Source organism: Urocitellus parryii, chromosome 2 (assembly GCF_045843805.1).
Source record: "Urocitellus parryii isolate mUroPar1 chromosome 2, mUroPar1.hap1, whole genome shotgun sequence".
Classification (NCBI taxonomy): domain Eukaryota; kingdom Metazoa; phylum Chordata; class Mammalia; order Rodentia; family Sciuridae; genus Urocitellus; species Urocitellus parryii.
This window is the reverse complement of record NC_135532.1, coordinates 218,774,838-218,787,490: the sequence shown is the minus strand read 5'-3', so window position 1 is coordinate 218,787,490 and position 12,653 is coordinate 218,774,838.

The following is a 12,653-nucleotide window of genomic DNA, read 5'->3' as shown; positions in this document are numbered from 1 at the left end:
TAAATTAGAATTTACCTGCAGACTTCTAAAAGCTCCCTGAATTCAGCAAGCTGGTGGAAACCTCTTGTTCCCTTAACCTGGGAGAGCGAATTTATTTATTTATTTATTTACTTACTTACTTACTTATTTATTTGTACTAGGGATTGAACCCAGGACCTTGTGCACGCAAGGCAAGCACTCTACCAACTGCACTATATCCCCAGCCCCTCGAAGAGTAAATTTTAAAAGGAAAAAAGAAAATTCATCATTCTCACCATCCCACAATTGATTCTTTTTCTGCCCCCAGGCTGGAGAGTGAGGCACCAAGGGCAAAGAGAGGGGACCCTCAGGGACGGCTGGACCAGAAACTCCAGGTACCTAGGAGAGCAGCAGCCTTCCACAGATGGTTGCAAACAGGGCCCTCTTGGAACAACACTTTTCCCTCTGAGCATTAGCACTGCCAAGAGGGCTTCTCAATCCATTACAAGGAAAACAAAAGGAGAAACCTTTCGAATAACCATTTTATTGACTTTTAGTGCTGCCTTTTGTTTTTTTGTATTTCCACTGCTATTTCCTTTCTTTGCCCCTCTTTTTATCTCCAAAGGTACAATTTTTCTAAATGGACTAAATAAATAATCCTGTGAAAGGCCAAATCCATAGCAGGATATGGGAGACATGGCAGGGGTCTGGGGCAGGAAATGCTCTTGCCAGGGAGTCAATAAAGTAATCTCTCTTTTGAGGTGCACTTTTGAACTGGGAAAGAGTGAGTCTTTCAGGCAAGAAGAGGAGCAGCATGCACAGCCCCAGCTCTCTGCAAGCACAAGTCTCTACAGGACACCCTGGAAGGTGCTAGTGAGCTGCTAGGGACCCAGGGCTACTTTCTGTTAGTAGACCTTAAACCATGTGTCTTACTCTTGGAAACCTCTTTTCCCTGGACCAGAGCTCTGGACCCATTTAAGCATGGACTGTTCCAGAAGGGGTTACCCAGGGATAAGATGGGAGCCAGTGGAAGCTGAAACCACAGACGGCACTCACATGCCATGGGCTCTGATGGGCTGTGTGGGCACCATGGAGGGTTGGCAGGCACTGACGGACTCACTCCCAAGATGTCCACATCCCTGCCTTACAGACTAAAGGCCTCAACTCTGCCTACTCCCAGCCAAATGGCAAGGAGGCATGGCACTGTCTCTGGTCTGAAAGAGTGGTACCAGGAACAGGAAGGCCCACAAGGCAGCAGTTCACGTCTCCTCTGTTGGTCCCCGAGTCTTGGGCTGGATGCTGGCAACAGCAGTATGCTCAGGTCAGCAGGCCAGGCCCAAGTCTCCTCCTCTGTAAATGAGGCACTGGCCAGAGCAGCTGGGAAGTCCTGGCCAGCTCTCACGCTCCAAATGCTTCCTATTTCATCCTCTGGTGGCAAGACGAGAAGCAAGGTTGGGTGGGCAGCTTCAAGCACCCTTTCAGACATCTGCTGGCTCTCCCCTTGGTGGAGGATATTTGAAGCACAGATCTCTGGGTCAGACAGACCCACACCTGATCTCTGAATAGCCACGCCCACCCCTGTGCCTGGGCCTTCTTGCATCCCTACATCAGCAGGATCTGGTGGACTCACTCAGAGCCACATTTTGAACACACGCGACCTTCATTTTAGGACATCTCAAATGGGAACTGCCCTGAGCACACTGCGGACCCCACAACACTATTCAGTTCCACAGGGGCCCAGGTCCACACCAAGCAGCAGATGCACGCATAGGAGAAGGATGGTTGGTGGGTGGATGGTGACTTCCTGGATAGGCTGGTGGTAGTCCAAGGGTGGGTGGGCAGGGAGTCCAAGTGAGTGCCTGTTCCTGGAATGGTGGATGGTGGGTAATGGGCATGTAGGAATGTAGTGGGCAGGTGCGGAGCCGAGGTGAATGGGTAGGTGCACCAGTATGTGGCTATAGTAAGGAAGTACAAACACCCCTTCATAACAGCTTTAGAAGGAAACAGCTGGGTTCACAACAATTCCAACAAAACTCAGAAAGGGCAGTTTGAGAAACATGCACTTGGTGCGTGGTGTGACGACGCCCAGCCTGAGTCCACTCTTTGCAGAAGCATGCCTTCCACCAGGTTTTTATTATTTCCCACCTGTCATTTCACAGTCGCACCACAGAGCTTTTCTTAACGGCTGATTCATTCATCCAACAGCTAGTCATTCACTGTCTGGATTTTGCAGGGCATCGTGCAACAGGTTGGTTCTATTTCTTTTCAAATAAAAAATAAACATAGTCTAGAGTAAGGCATGCAAGGAAATGAATTTATAAGTGCAAGTTGTGATCAATGCTGTGAAGAAAATGATCCCGTAGTAGTGGAGAGAATAACTGGCAGGTCCCTGATGGAGAGGGAGACACTGAGCTGAGACCGGAAGGCCAGGAAGAGCTCGTCAGGAGGAAAGCAAGAGAAAAGGGACCCAGGTGTGGGTACCAGCCTGTGCAAAGACCCATGTGGGGATAGAGTTGGCATCCCAGGGCACACAGAGGCCAGCGTGGCTGACGGAATGGAGTAGGGTGACCTCTACCCTGGTGTGAACTCAAAACAGTCCCCCAGGCGATCCTGTTGTCCCAGCATATCTCTCAAAGACATCCTGGTTTGGATAATAATTGATGGCCACTCTGAATGTGAGCAAGAAGCAAATGGTAAGAAATGAGGTGGAAGGGACTGTGGGAGCCAACCACAAAGGCCGCACAAGGAATTCTAAGCTCACTGAGAAACCACTGGATGGGGCTTCTGTGACGTCCCCAAGGTACTGGTGTACACAGCAAACACTGGTGGGAAGTTCCAGAGCAGAAATTCCCATTCACTCATAAATCCAAATGTATTTAACGAGCACATCAGAAGTTGCAATGTGCACGTGAAAAGATCCTTCTTAGGGAAATGCAAACCAAGATCCCAGTGAGGTACCACTGTGCAAACCATCGTGGTTTGAAAAAAGAAAGAGCAGAAGTATTTACAAGTCAGCTGAGAGGCTGGAGTTCCTGGACGCTGCTGGAGGGATGGAAAGTGGTGAAGCCACTGAGGACAGCAGCTTGGCTCAACACAGAATCACAGCATGTACTGGCTTCTCAGGTCTGCCACAACTAACTACCACAAACTGGTGGCTCCTATCTCACAGCTCTGGAGGCTGAAAGTCCCAATCAAGGTGTTGGCAGCCTGAGTCCTTCTATGGGGGAAGGGTCAGTTTGGGCCTCTCTCCTAGCTTCTGGGAACACAAGTATTCCCTGGTTGTAGATGGCCATCTCCTTGCGCTCACCCTGTCCTTCCTCTATGCCTACTGTCTCTGTCCAGGTTTCACTTTTCTATAAAGACACTAGTTACACTGCATTAGGGTCCACCCTCTGAGCCTTGTTTTACTTCAGCCCTTCTATACAGACCCTATTTCTAAATAATGTTAAAGTACTGGCTGGGGTCTCAATGTATCATTTTTTTTTGGGGGGGGTACATAATTCAACCCCTAAGCCAACTGTCACAGCAATCCCACTCCTAGGCAGACACCCTTAAGAATTGAAAACAGGAACTCAGACACTTGTACAACACTGTTCACAATAGCCCCAGTGGATACCACCCAGTGCCCATCAACGTGAATGAATACACAGAGTGTGGTGTAGCCACACAGGGCAGTTACTTGTCCAGAGAAGTGGTGCCAATACAAGCCTCCATGTTGAGGGAAACAAGGCAGATAAAGGACTGATAACATACGATCCCACTTAAAGGAAGTATCTAGAACAGGCAAACTCATCGAGACCCAGAGAGAGAGGATGCCCATGACGGAAGGGAACCAAGCTTCATGGACACAGAGCTTCTATCGGGGATGAAGATGAAGATCTGGAGATGGACTGTGGCAGTGCCACAACATCGTATCATGAATGCCATTGTTTATAAACTTAAAATGGTTTAAGATGGCCAGATTTTGTCATATATGTGTTACCACAATAAAGAAGAACGAGGTCCAGTCCCTGCCCAAGTTTACAGGCTGGTGCTAGTGGTGATGCCCTGCTGGGAGGGGAGTGCCTTATGTCCTAGAAACGCCCTTGGGGATGGCATCCATCAGTGGGGGGCTGGGAGGGGAAGGCTTGAAGCCATCCCTGGAGACTGTGGCTGGTGACCTGTGGAGTCCCGAGCTAGGGCAGGGACACCTAAGGATGCCTCTAGGACTTCCACCCTCCGCAGGTCAACAGCCAGCTCAAAGAGATACCAAGAGGGGCTGGGGATGTGGCTCAAGAGGTAGCATGCTCACCTGGCATGCACGGGGCACTGGGTTCGATCCTCAGCACCACATAAAAATAAAATAAAGATGTTGTGTCCACCGAAAACTAAAAAATAAATATTAAAAAATTCTCTCTCTCTCTTTAAAAAAAGAGAGAGAGAGAGATACCAAGATGATTCCTGAATTTCCTATCAATGTTTTCAATTTTAGAAGTAAAACAAAGTGCTGATTAGCTTGGAGCAGTAAGGAGCACTTACTGCAGAGACAGGTGGTGCTCGGTTGGAATGTCCCCTCCCAATCTCAGGCTGAAATGTCCTCTCCATCATGATGGTGTTGGGAGGGGACCTTTAAGAGGTGTTCCACATGGAGGGTCAGGGAAGGGGTCCGCAGTAAACTCTGGGGAGCTGAGGCTCCTTCTGCTCTCATCTTTCTCTTGTGCACTTTCTCACCACATGATGCCCTGTGCCATGTCATGATGCAGCAAGCAGGCCCTCACCAGGGGAGGACACTCCCCCTTGGAGTTCCCAGCCTCCAGAACAGAAAGAAATCAAATCAACCAATCACCCAGGCTATGGTACCCTGTCCTAGTAGGAAAGCAAGCCAACTAAGACAGCTGAGTACCATGTCACTTCACCCTCATGGAACACAAGGAAGGAAAGGCTATTCTTACCCTGATCTCTCCCCAGAAAGCTAAGCCACACAGAGGCATGGGACATCTCAGGCATCACTTGTTCAGTGACAGTCAGTCCAGGGAGACTACTCCCTTTCTGCCAATGGCAGCCAGAGTACTTCTCTGACAAAGCCAGGCAGGGAGTTGGCAAGCTCAGTCTCCTCTTGTTGTACCACGAGCTATAGCTGAAGTCCTCCATGGAACACTCTGGATTCTGCACAGGTCACCCAAGAATCTCCACTGAACCACTTCCAATCCTTCCATTCAGCTAAGCACACAGAATGAATGCCCCATGTTACTCTGGAACACAGGACTCTGACTGCACAGCTCCGCTTCTGAGCAGAAGAGCACCAGAAGCCAGGCAGAGGGTGAGGCCAGGGCTCTGCCATGCCTGGGACTCGGGAGAACCAGAGGTGGTTTCTGACCCCACCCGGCAGAGCTTGGGTTCATGCCCAGCAGACCCTGTGTCTTACACAGGCCTCTGGACGGCAGGGTTGTATTTCTTCCATCTGTTCATCAGCCAGGAAATAGGAGCCCCCGATTAATCCACAGCTCTGGCCTGAGAAGAAAAAATAGCCAGTGACTCAGGGGCCAGAGCTGAGACCAGACAGACCCTGTTCTGTTGCTGAGGCCAGGCTGCTCCATGGAGCTGTTGTGTTCTCTGCCACTGAAGTGGTTTCTTCCACTGGGGAAGTGCCGTGGTTTGGCAGATTGTGTGTTTGGAGGTCCCCCTCTTCCTGAGGGGTGTGCATCCTGGAAAAGAAAGTCCCAAACGGAAAGTGACATTATCTTAAATACTGAGAGGAGGGAGCAGCCTGTGGTGTGGCTCAGAGCACACAGGGAGAACCAGGATTTGACTCCCTACAGAGAGGAACTGCTTGCTGACGGCTGAGTGGAAATGGAGCTGGCTTCCCACTTGGTGGTGAGCTCCTGGTCACTGGGAGGATTCAAGAGAGGATAAGTGAGACAAAGCAACAGAGATGGAATAGTACTCCTGCATTAGAAAAAGGATTTGTTGGTGGCAGAGAACCTATGCACCTTCCCCCATCCCTTCTTCAGGGAGACTGGGCAGACATGCTTGGTCCCATTGGCTTGGCTGCTTCTGGCCCTGAACCTCAAACTCTAAGGCTCTCCTAATAAGAGCTCTACAAGTTCACTTCACTAGCAAAATAACCACACTCTGTTGTCCTGATCATCAAAAATGCCCCTCAAATGTGCCCATCCCTCTGCCCCCAAGCTGGCACTGGTCCAGGTCCATCCCTGCCTGGACCATAAGGGTAGCCTCCTGACCAGGGTTCCCTCTACAAGCCATTGTTCTCACAGGCTCCAGAGAGGTCCTTCTAAAAGAAAGATGTGGACTCCCCTTTGCATTATGATTACAGCCAGGCTTCCTTCCCTGTCCCCACCCTCTTCCGTCCTTACCCCACATCACCTGCCTGCTGGCTCCCCAGGCTCCCCAGCTCTAGGCACACAGGTATCTCTGCCTGTCAACTCCCCAGACAGGCCAGGCCTTCCCACCTCAGGGTTTCCGGTTGTTTCTCCTGCCTGAAATGCCCACCTTCATCTCTCCTCATAGTCAAGTCTCAGTTTAAATGTGCCCTCTCAAGTTGGCCACTTTTAAAAACAGGCCCACCTCCCTTTACCCTATGCCCATTCTCCAACACTGTCCTTTGGGACCACCAGCTGCATGGGCTGGAGCCAGTCAAGAGGGAGAGCCTTTTCTCCAGGCACCCAGCTCATACCCACTTAGCTTCTGGTCTTCATCGGGATCTTCTCACAGGCTGTGTCTCGAGCGCCCCCTGGGGGTTAGGCGACCCAATCCCACCTCTCTGACTACTGAAGGGAAAACGGGATGGATATGGCAAGGATTTGGACTGGCTTCCCTTGATGTCCTGGGGGTTTTCCTTCATGCAGGTACACCCAGGTTCAGGCTGGCTATGTGGTCTCATTCCCTGTATGATGATGCATTCTGGTAGTACAGTATGTAAGAGCAGGCTTCAGAGCCAGGGACTCCCAGCTAGGTTCTAGCTATAACTTTAGGAAACTAATCTTTAATGCTGTTTCAATATTCCTTCTTAAGCCCTCTCTGCTTCAGTTTCCTCACACCCCCAGGACCAGCTGAGGTTCCAGCAAGCTAGTACAGGTGGCAATTAGCTGACTTCACCAGTCTCTCTGAGGGCTATCACCCTCTCTTCCAGCCAGCACTAGCCAAGGCACCGGGAACTTGGAGGGCCTTGCCCAGCCAGCTGGGGACAGATCAGAGGACTTGTTGCATTGTAGCAATTAAGTACTTTTTTCCTGGTTTGGGTTTAGCCATGTGACACTGGCTCCTACTTTACAGACAACCTTTCCCACAGGTCTGTCTTCTGGCCTTCCAAATTTCCACTCACCTGAGAGTCGCCTTATTTGGAAATAGGGTCTTTTTATACATAATTAGTTAAGGACCTTGAGAATAGATTGCCTGGATTAAAGTGGACCCTGAAACTAAAGGCAAGTTCCTTTTAAGAGAAGGGAGAAGACAAGAGGGCAAAAATCATGTGGAGACAGAAGCAGAGGCTAGAGCAATGTAGCCACAGGCCAAGGAAGACTAGGAGCCACCAGAAGTGGGAAGAGGCAAGAAGAGTCTTCCCCTAGAGCCTTTAGAGGAGCACAGCCCTGCTGACACCTACAGAATCCAGAGAGTGAGCTTTTGTTAAGCCACTTGAGATTAATTACATGGACTAGGATGTAGCTCAGTGGTAGAGCATGTATGTGCAAAGCCCTGGGTCAGTCCCCAGTGCTACAAAAAAAAAAAAAAAAAAAAAAGAAAAGAAAAAAATCCATTATGGCAGCTCTAGGAAATTAAAAGACAAAGGCTCCAATACTTCGTTTCACACCAGCATGGTAGATGATGTTTTGTGTTACTTCCTAAGCACTGGCTATTTAAAACACCCTTTTGGGGCTGGGATTGTGGCTCGGCAGTAGAGCACTTGTCTAGCATGCATGAGGCTCTGGGTTCCATTCTCAGCACCACATAAATGTAAAATAAAGATACTGTGTCCATCTAAAACTAAAAAACATTAAACACACACACACACACACCCTTTTGCAACTATGGGTATGAGAGCCTCACTCAGCATTCAGCCATCACCAGAGATGCTAAAACTGGAGCCCTGTCAACCTGAAGAAGTGAACAAATTGTCATTTCAAGTTCCTGCAGCTGTCACAGGCTCCCACCTCCTGCCTAAGGTTGGCTGCTCCAGAGGCCATTCTGGTTTGGCCTTCTCTAGTGAGCATCCCCAGAGCCGGCCTCCTGCAGGCATCATGACTGCTCATCTCCCATCCCTCAGGATGCTCCAGGACCCTGCCTGCCTGCCACAGGCAGGTGCTTCCTTGCCATGAACAATGTGAATTCTGTCCTGCCCCAACATGGCCCAAAAGCTGGGATCTCCCCATTTAATGAGTTCTGTTGATATCTCTCAGTGGCAAAGAATGCAATTACCCAGTAGGACTTTTGTGGAGTTAATTTTACAGCTTCTGGCAGAGCAAAGGTCATCTAGGAGGAGCAATGTGAGATGGGGCCCAAAAGCATTGTTTTTTAATCCAACACCTGCAGCACGTGCTCCCATTAAGGAGGGGGTCATGTTCAGTGGCAAAGGAGGTCAGAAAGGGGGCAAGAATGGCCAGAAGCTCATTCAGGGGTCACCTGCACCAGGTTCCCTACTCTTCCATGTAAATCCATAATGAGGGTCTTTCTGTTACATTTTAGACAAGAAAAGCAAAGCTCAGAAAGATTAAGCAACATCATCCTTGGTCACGCAGCAAATGGCAGAATCCACATTCAAGCCAGGCACAAGGGCTCAGTCTGCAACTTTAAAATCACTGTGATTGCTTAAGACCTGTTACAAGTTAACTCACAAGCACTTTTGGTTGTTTCTGCTATAGGAAAGAGACTGTTTTGATCTTTAACACTGTTTCAATATTCCTAAACTGCTCTTTTGGAGGTTCTCAGAGTATCATGTATTCTCATTTTGTAGATGAGGCAATCTGGATGGAGAGGAGTTATCTCTAAATGTCTGGGAGGCCAGATTAGCCACGGCTTTGGGATCCAGACCAACTGCTGCTCAGAGTCTAGACTTTTGGTCAGCTCACCAAGCCACGTGCATGCATCTCAGTTCCCAGGGTTGGCCTGAGTTAGTGGTTAACTTTGTGTGTCAACTTGGCAAGTATTTTGGGGTGAGATTCACATTTAAATCAGAGAACTCTGACTAAATAGACTGTCTTCTATAAAGCAGTAGGCCTCCCCTAGTGAGCTGGAGGCCTGAAAAGAACAAAGACTGCCCCCACTGAGTCCCAAGCAAGAGAGACTCCTGCAGAGAATCCTCAGGCTCCTCTGAACCACCATCAGCCCTGCTGGGTGCCCAGAATACCAGTACACAGTGGAGATACTGGACTCACCTGCGTCCATAATCACATGAGCAAATTCCTTATACCAAAATCTCCCTACATACTCATATCCTGTCAGTTCTGTCCTCTGGGGAATCCTAATATAGCGGTTAACCTCCGAGAAATCACTGAGAAAACTCAGCTTAAGGAGGAGGTACCTGCCTCTTTTAATCCTTTAAACATACAAGGACAATGCTGCATTTCCATTTAATAGATGAGGAAACTGTGGCCTGGGCAGGTGAACTAAAACATGCAGTCACACAGCAACTTAGTGACTGATACAGAAATAACTTCACCCCTCTAACTCCAAAGTCCCATGCTCCTTCCACTGCCTTGGCTCCCACACTCAACAGCCACATTTTGGGGAGAAGTCCACAAACACTTGACTACTGGCCTAAGATCCCTGCCACCATCGTCCCTCACCAGTCCCTGTGTGCCAGCTTATAGCTTAAGGTCTAAAATTCATGTCATGTGCTGCCTAGATTCCAAAAACTGGAACAACCTCTAATGGCCTAACTGCAGGTGCCTTCCCCACTCTGCCCTTGCGAGGGGTCCCGTCAGACCACCCTCCTTATCACAGGGCTAAGTGTTCTGGGTACCTGAGAGGACTAAGATGTCTCACTCCTGGATGAACCCAGGACACCCGATTGATCTGACCACCTCCTTCTTTACCCTTCCTGAGTTTCAAGCCAGGCTGTAGCCAGCTCTTCTGAGACACCTCACCCTGTTTTCCCATGGACATCTCCTAATGCAAACCTACTTATGTTATTGTTGGTCCCCCAATCACATCAGTTCCATGAGGGCAGAGATGAATTTCTGCTGTCCTCTGATATGTCCTCCAGAGCCTAGAAAGTACTTGATAAACATTTCTTGAATGAACAAAAAAAGCAATGAGCAGTCATGTATTCCTTTCATTATCCTCTCACCCCAGCTGCTGAGCAGTGCTCTACTCCAGGTCTGATCACCATGGGCAGAAGCTAGTATAGGTATCTGGCCCTACTTGCCCTCGCCCTCATCAAGGGGCAGTGGGCCTGAAGTGACAGTGCCTTCCAGCCTAGGAAATACAATTGCTGAGTAGATTCATAGTGGGAACAGTGACCTCCAGTGGCCATGAGAAGGGGTGTGTGAACAGTGTCTGGAGCTTGGATACACAGGGGAAGCCTATGATTTTGGCCACTCATTCATTTGTGCACTCTCACTAAGTTGCTGAAGCTGGCTTTGAACTTGCAATCCTTCTAGCTCAGCCTCCTGTGTTGTTGGGATTGCAGGCCTACGCCACCATGTCCCTGGCTCTGTATGCTGTTTTTGCTCAATTTCTCATTTCAGCATGGATGGCTCTCCTGCCTTTGCTCCTATTCCCCTCCTCTACCAAGAAGGTAAAGAGGCTTCCAGGCTTTCAGAGCTGCAAAGGACCCTGTGGGAGTACGCGAGACTCCAAAGTGGGAACAGGAGTAGACCAGTCCATCTTCTAGCACTCAGGATATCCCCAGAGCTGAAGCCTCAGGGCCACAAAGTTGCTTAAAATGGACACTGACAACTATTTTGGTTAGAAGGGTCAGGGCACTAGCAAAGTGGCAAGTGCTTTCAGCAAAGACAACAGGGGCAAAACTGAGCAAAGGAGGACCAAATAAGACCTGACTGGCTGCTACCCACTATGGCATCCAGACTGCCAGGGAGCCTTACCTGTGGGCGCCTCCTTAAGGCTGGTCAGCCTGGTTATCACTGCAGGCCCAGAGGCCCCTGCACCCTGGTGCAATGGAGGCTCTGCCTCTACTGCCTCTCCCCTCAGTGCTATCCAGGCCACCCATCAGCATCCCTCCTGAAACACCGAGGCAGAGGCAGACCCTGCCCTTGTCACACTTGTTCTCCCAGGCAGTTTTCTGGGCCTCATTCCCTTCCAGCCACCTAGCAGCAGGGATTAATATTCAACAGCAGACTTACTGGAGACATCTGGAAACAACAAAAACCCCATATGAACCCCACCCAGAGTGGCGGACTGTTTGTAAGAGGACAGCACCTGGCCTGCAGGTGGGCTCCTGCGCAAAAGGCATCCCCAATGAATTATGCAGACAGACCCCAACGAATTATGCAGATAGAGATGGGCTGGGTTTTAGACCACAATGAAGTGACATCACCTGTCATTTATTGCCAATTTTATCATGTATATTCAAGAGTGATAGCTGATGAACAGGCAGTTAGTAGTCTGGCTGAAGGTGTGTCCCTGCCTCCCCCTTAATCCCCCCATTTTAGTTGTATAAGAAACAGATTTTTAGGGCTGGGGATGTGGCTCAAGCGGTAGCGCGCTCGTCTGGCATGTGTGCGGCCCAGGTTCGATCCTCAGCACCACATACCAACAAAGATGTTGTGTCCGCTGAGAACTAAAAAATAAATATTTTAAAAAAAAAAGAAACAGATTTTTAAAACCTGACACTGTCCCTGCCTTGAGTGTGGCTGGGAGACAGGCTGCTCACTGAGATCAGGAACATGTGATCAAAATGATCAACAACCACCAGCTACATGTGTGGTTTGTAGCTGTTTATCTGGCGGGGGCCCCAGGCCTAGGGGTGATGTCAGTTCTTGGTGTGACCTCAGTGCACAGCTACAATTTAGAACCACTGGTCAAAAGGGACAGTACATGACAAGTTGAACCTTTTCCTTCTTGATGTAACCCACATCTACATTATGACAAATGCATACACATTCACCTGTCAGTTCCCCATGCCATAAGTCATCCTGGCTTTACACCTTCTTATCTAAAGAATGGCAAACTCCTTCTGGTTTACCCAGATGTGGATTAAGCAACAAACTGATGCTTCTTCCCATTTTCTTTGTTGTTATAGACAAAGAAGAATGTTCTTCCTCTCCTCAGCCCACTCCACCCTTCACTCTGTGGTCTGTTCCAGCCTGGGAAGGAAGCACTGGGCTCACCACCCTTATCTGCATGGCTTGTCCAGGCCATGTGTGAAAGCAGCAGGCATCATGCAACTCGTCAGCACAGTAACTGCATGAGCTTCTAAAGTGAGCCCAGCCCATGTGCCATCAGGTAACTAACCACCTCTCAACCATATCACCCAGGAAGCACCTCCTGAGCTGAGAGGCTCCAAACTCCCAAGATGGCCGCCCTCAGACGACAAGAGCCCCTCCTACACCCAGCACCAACTCTCACATTTATTCCTAATAGAAAAAGAGAACATATGATTTTCCCGGATCCCAGGGAAAGCAAGAGACATAAACTGCTGGTTTTTCTTTTTTTGGCTTTGAAAAGCCAATCTAAAAAGTAAACCTATTCAGATACAAATTGTATCTGAAGTAAAATCTCAGCTGTCTTTAAAAAGAAAA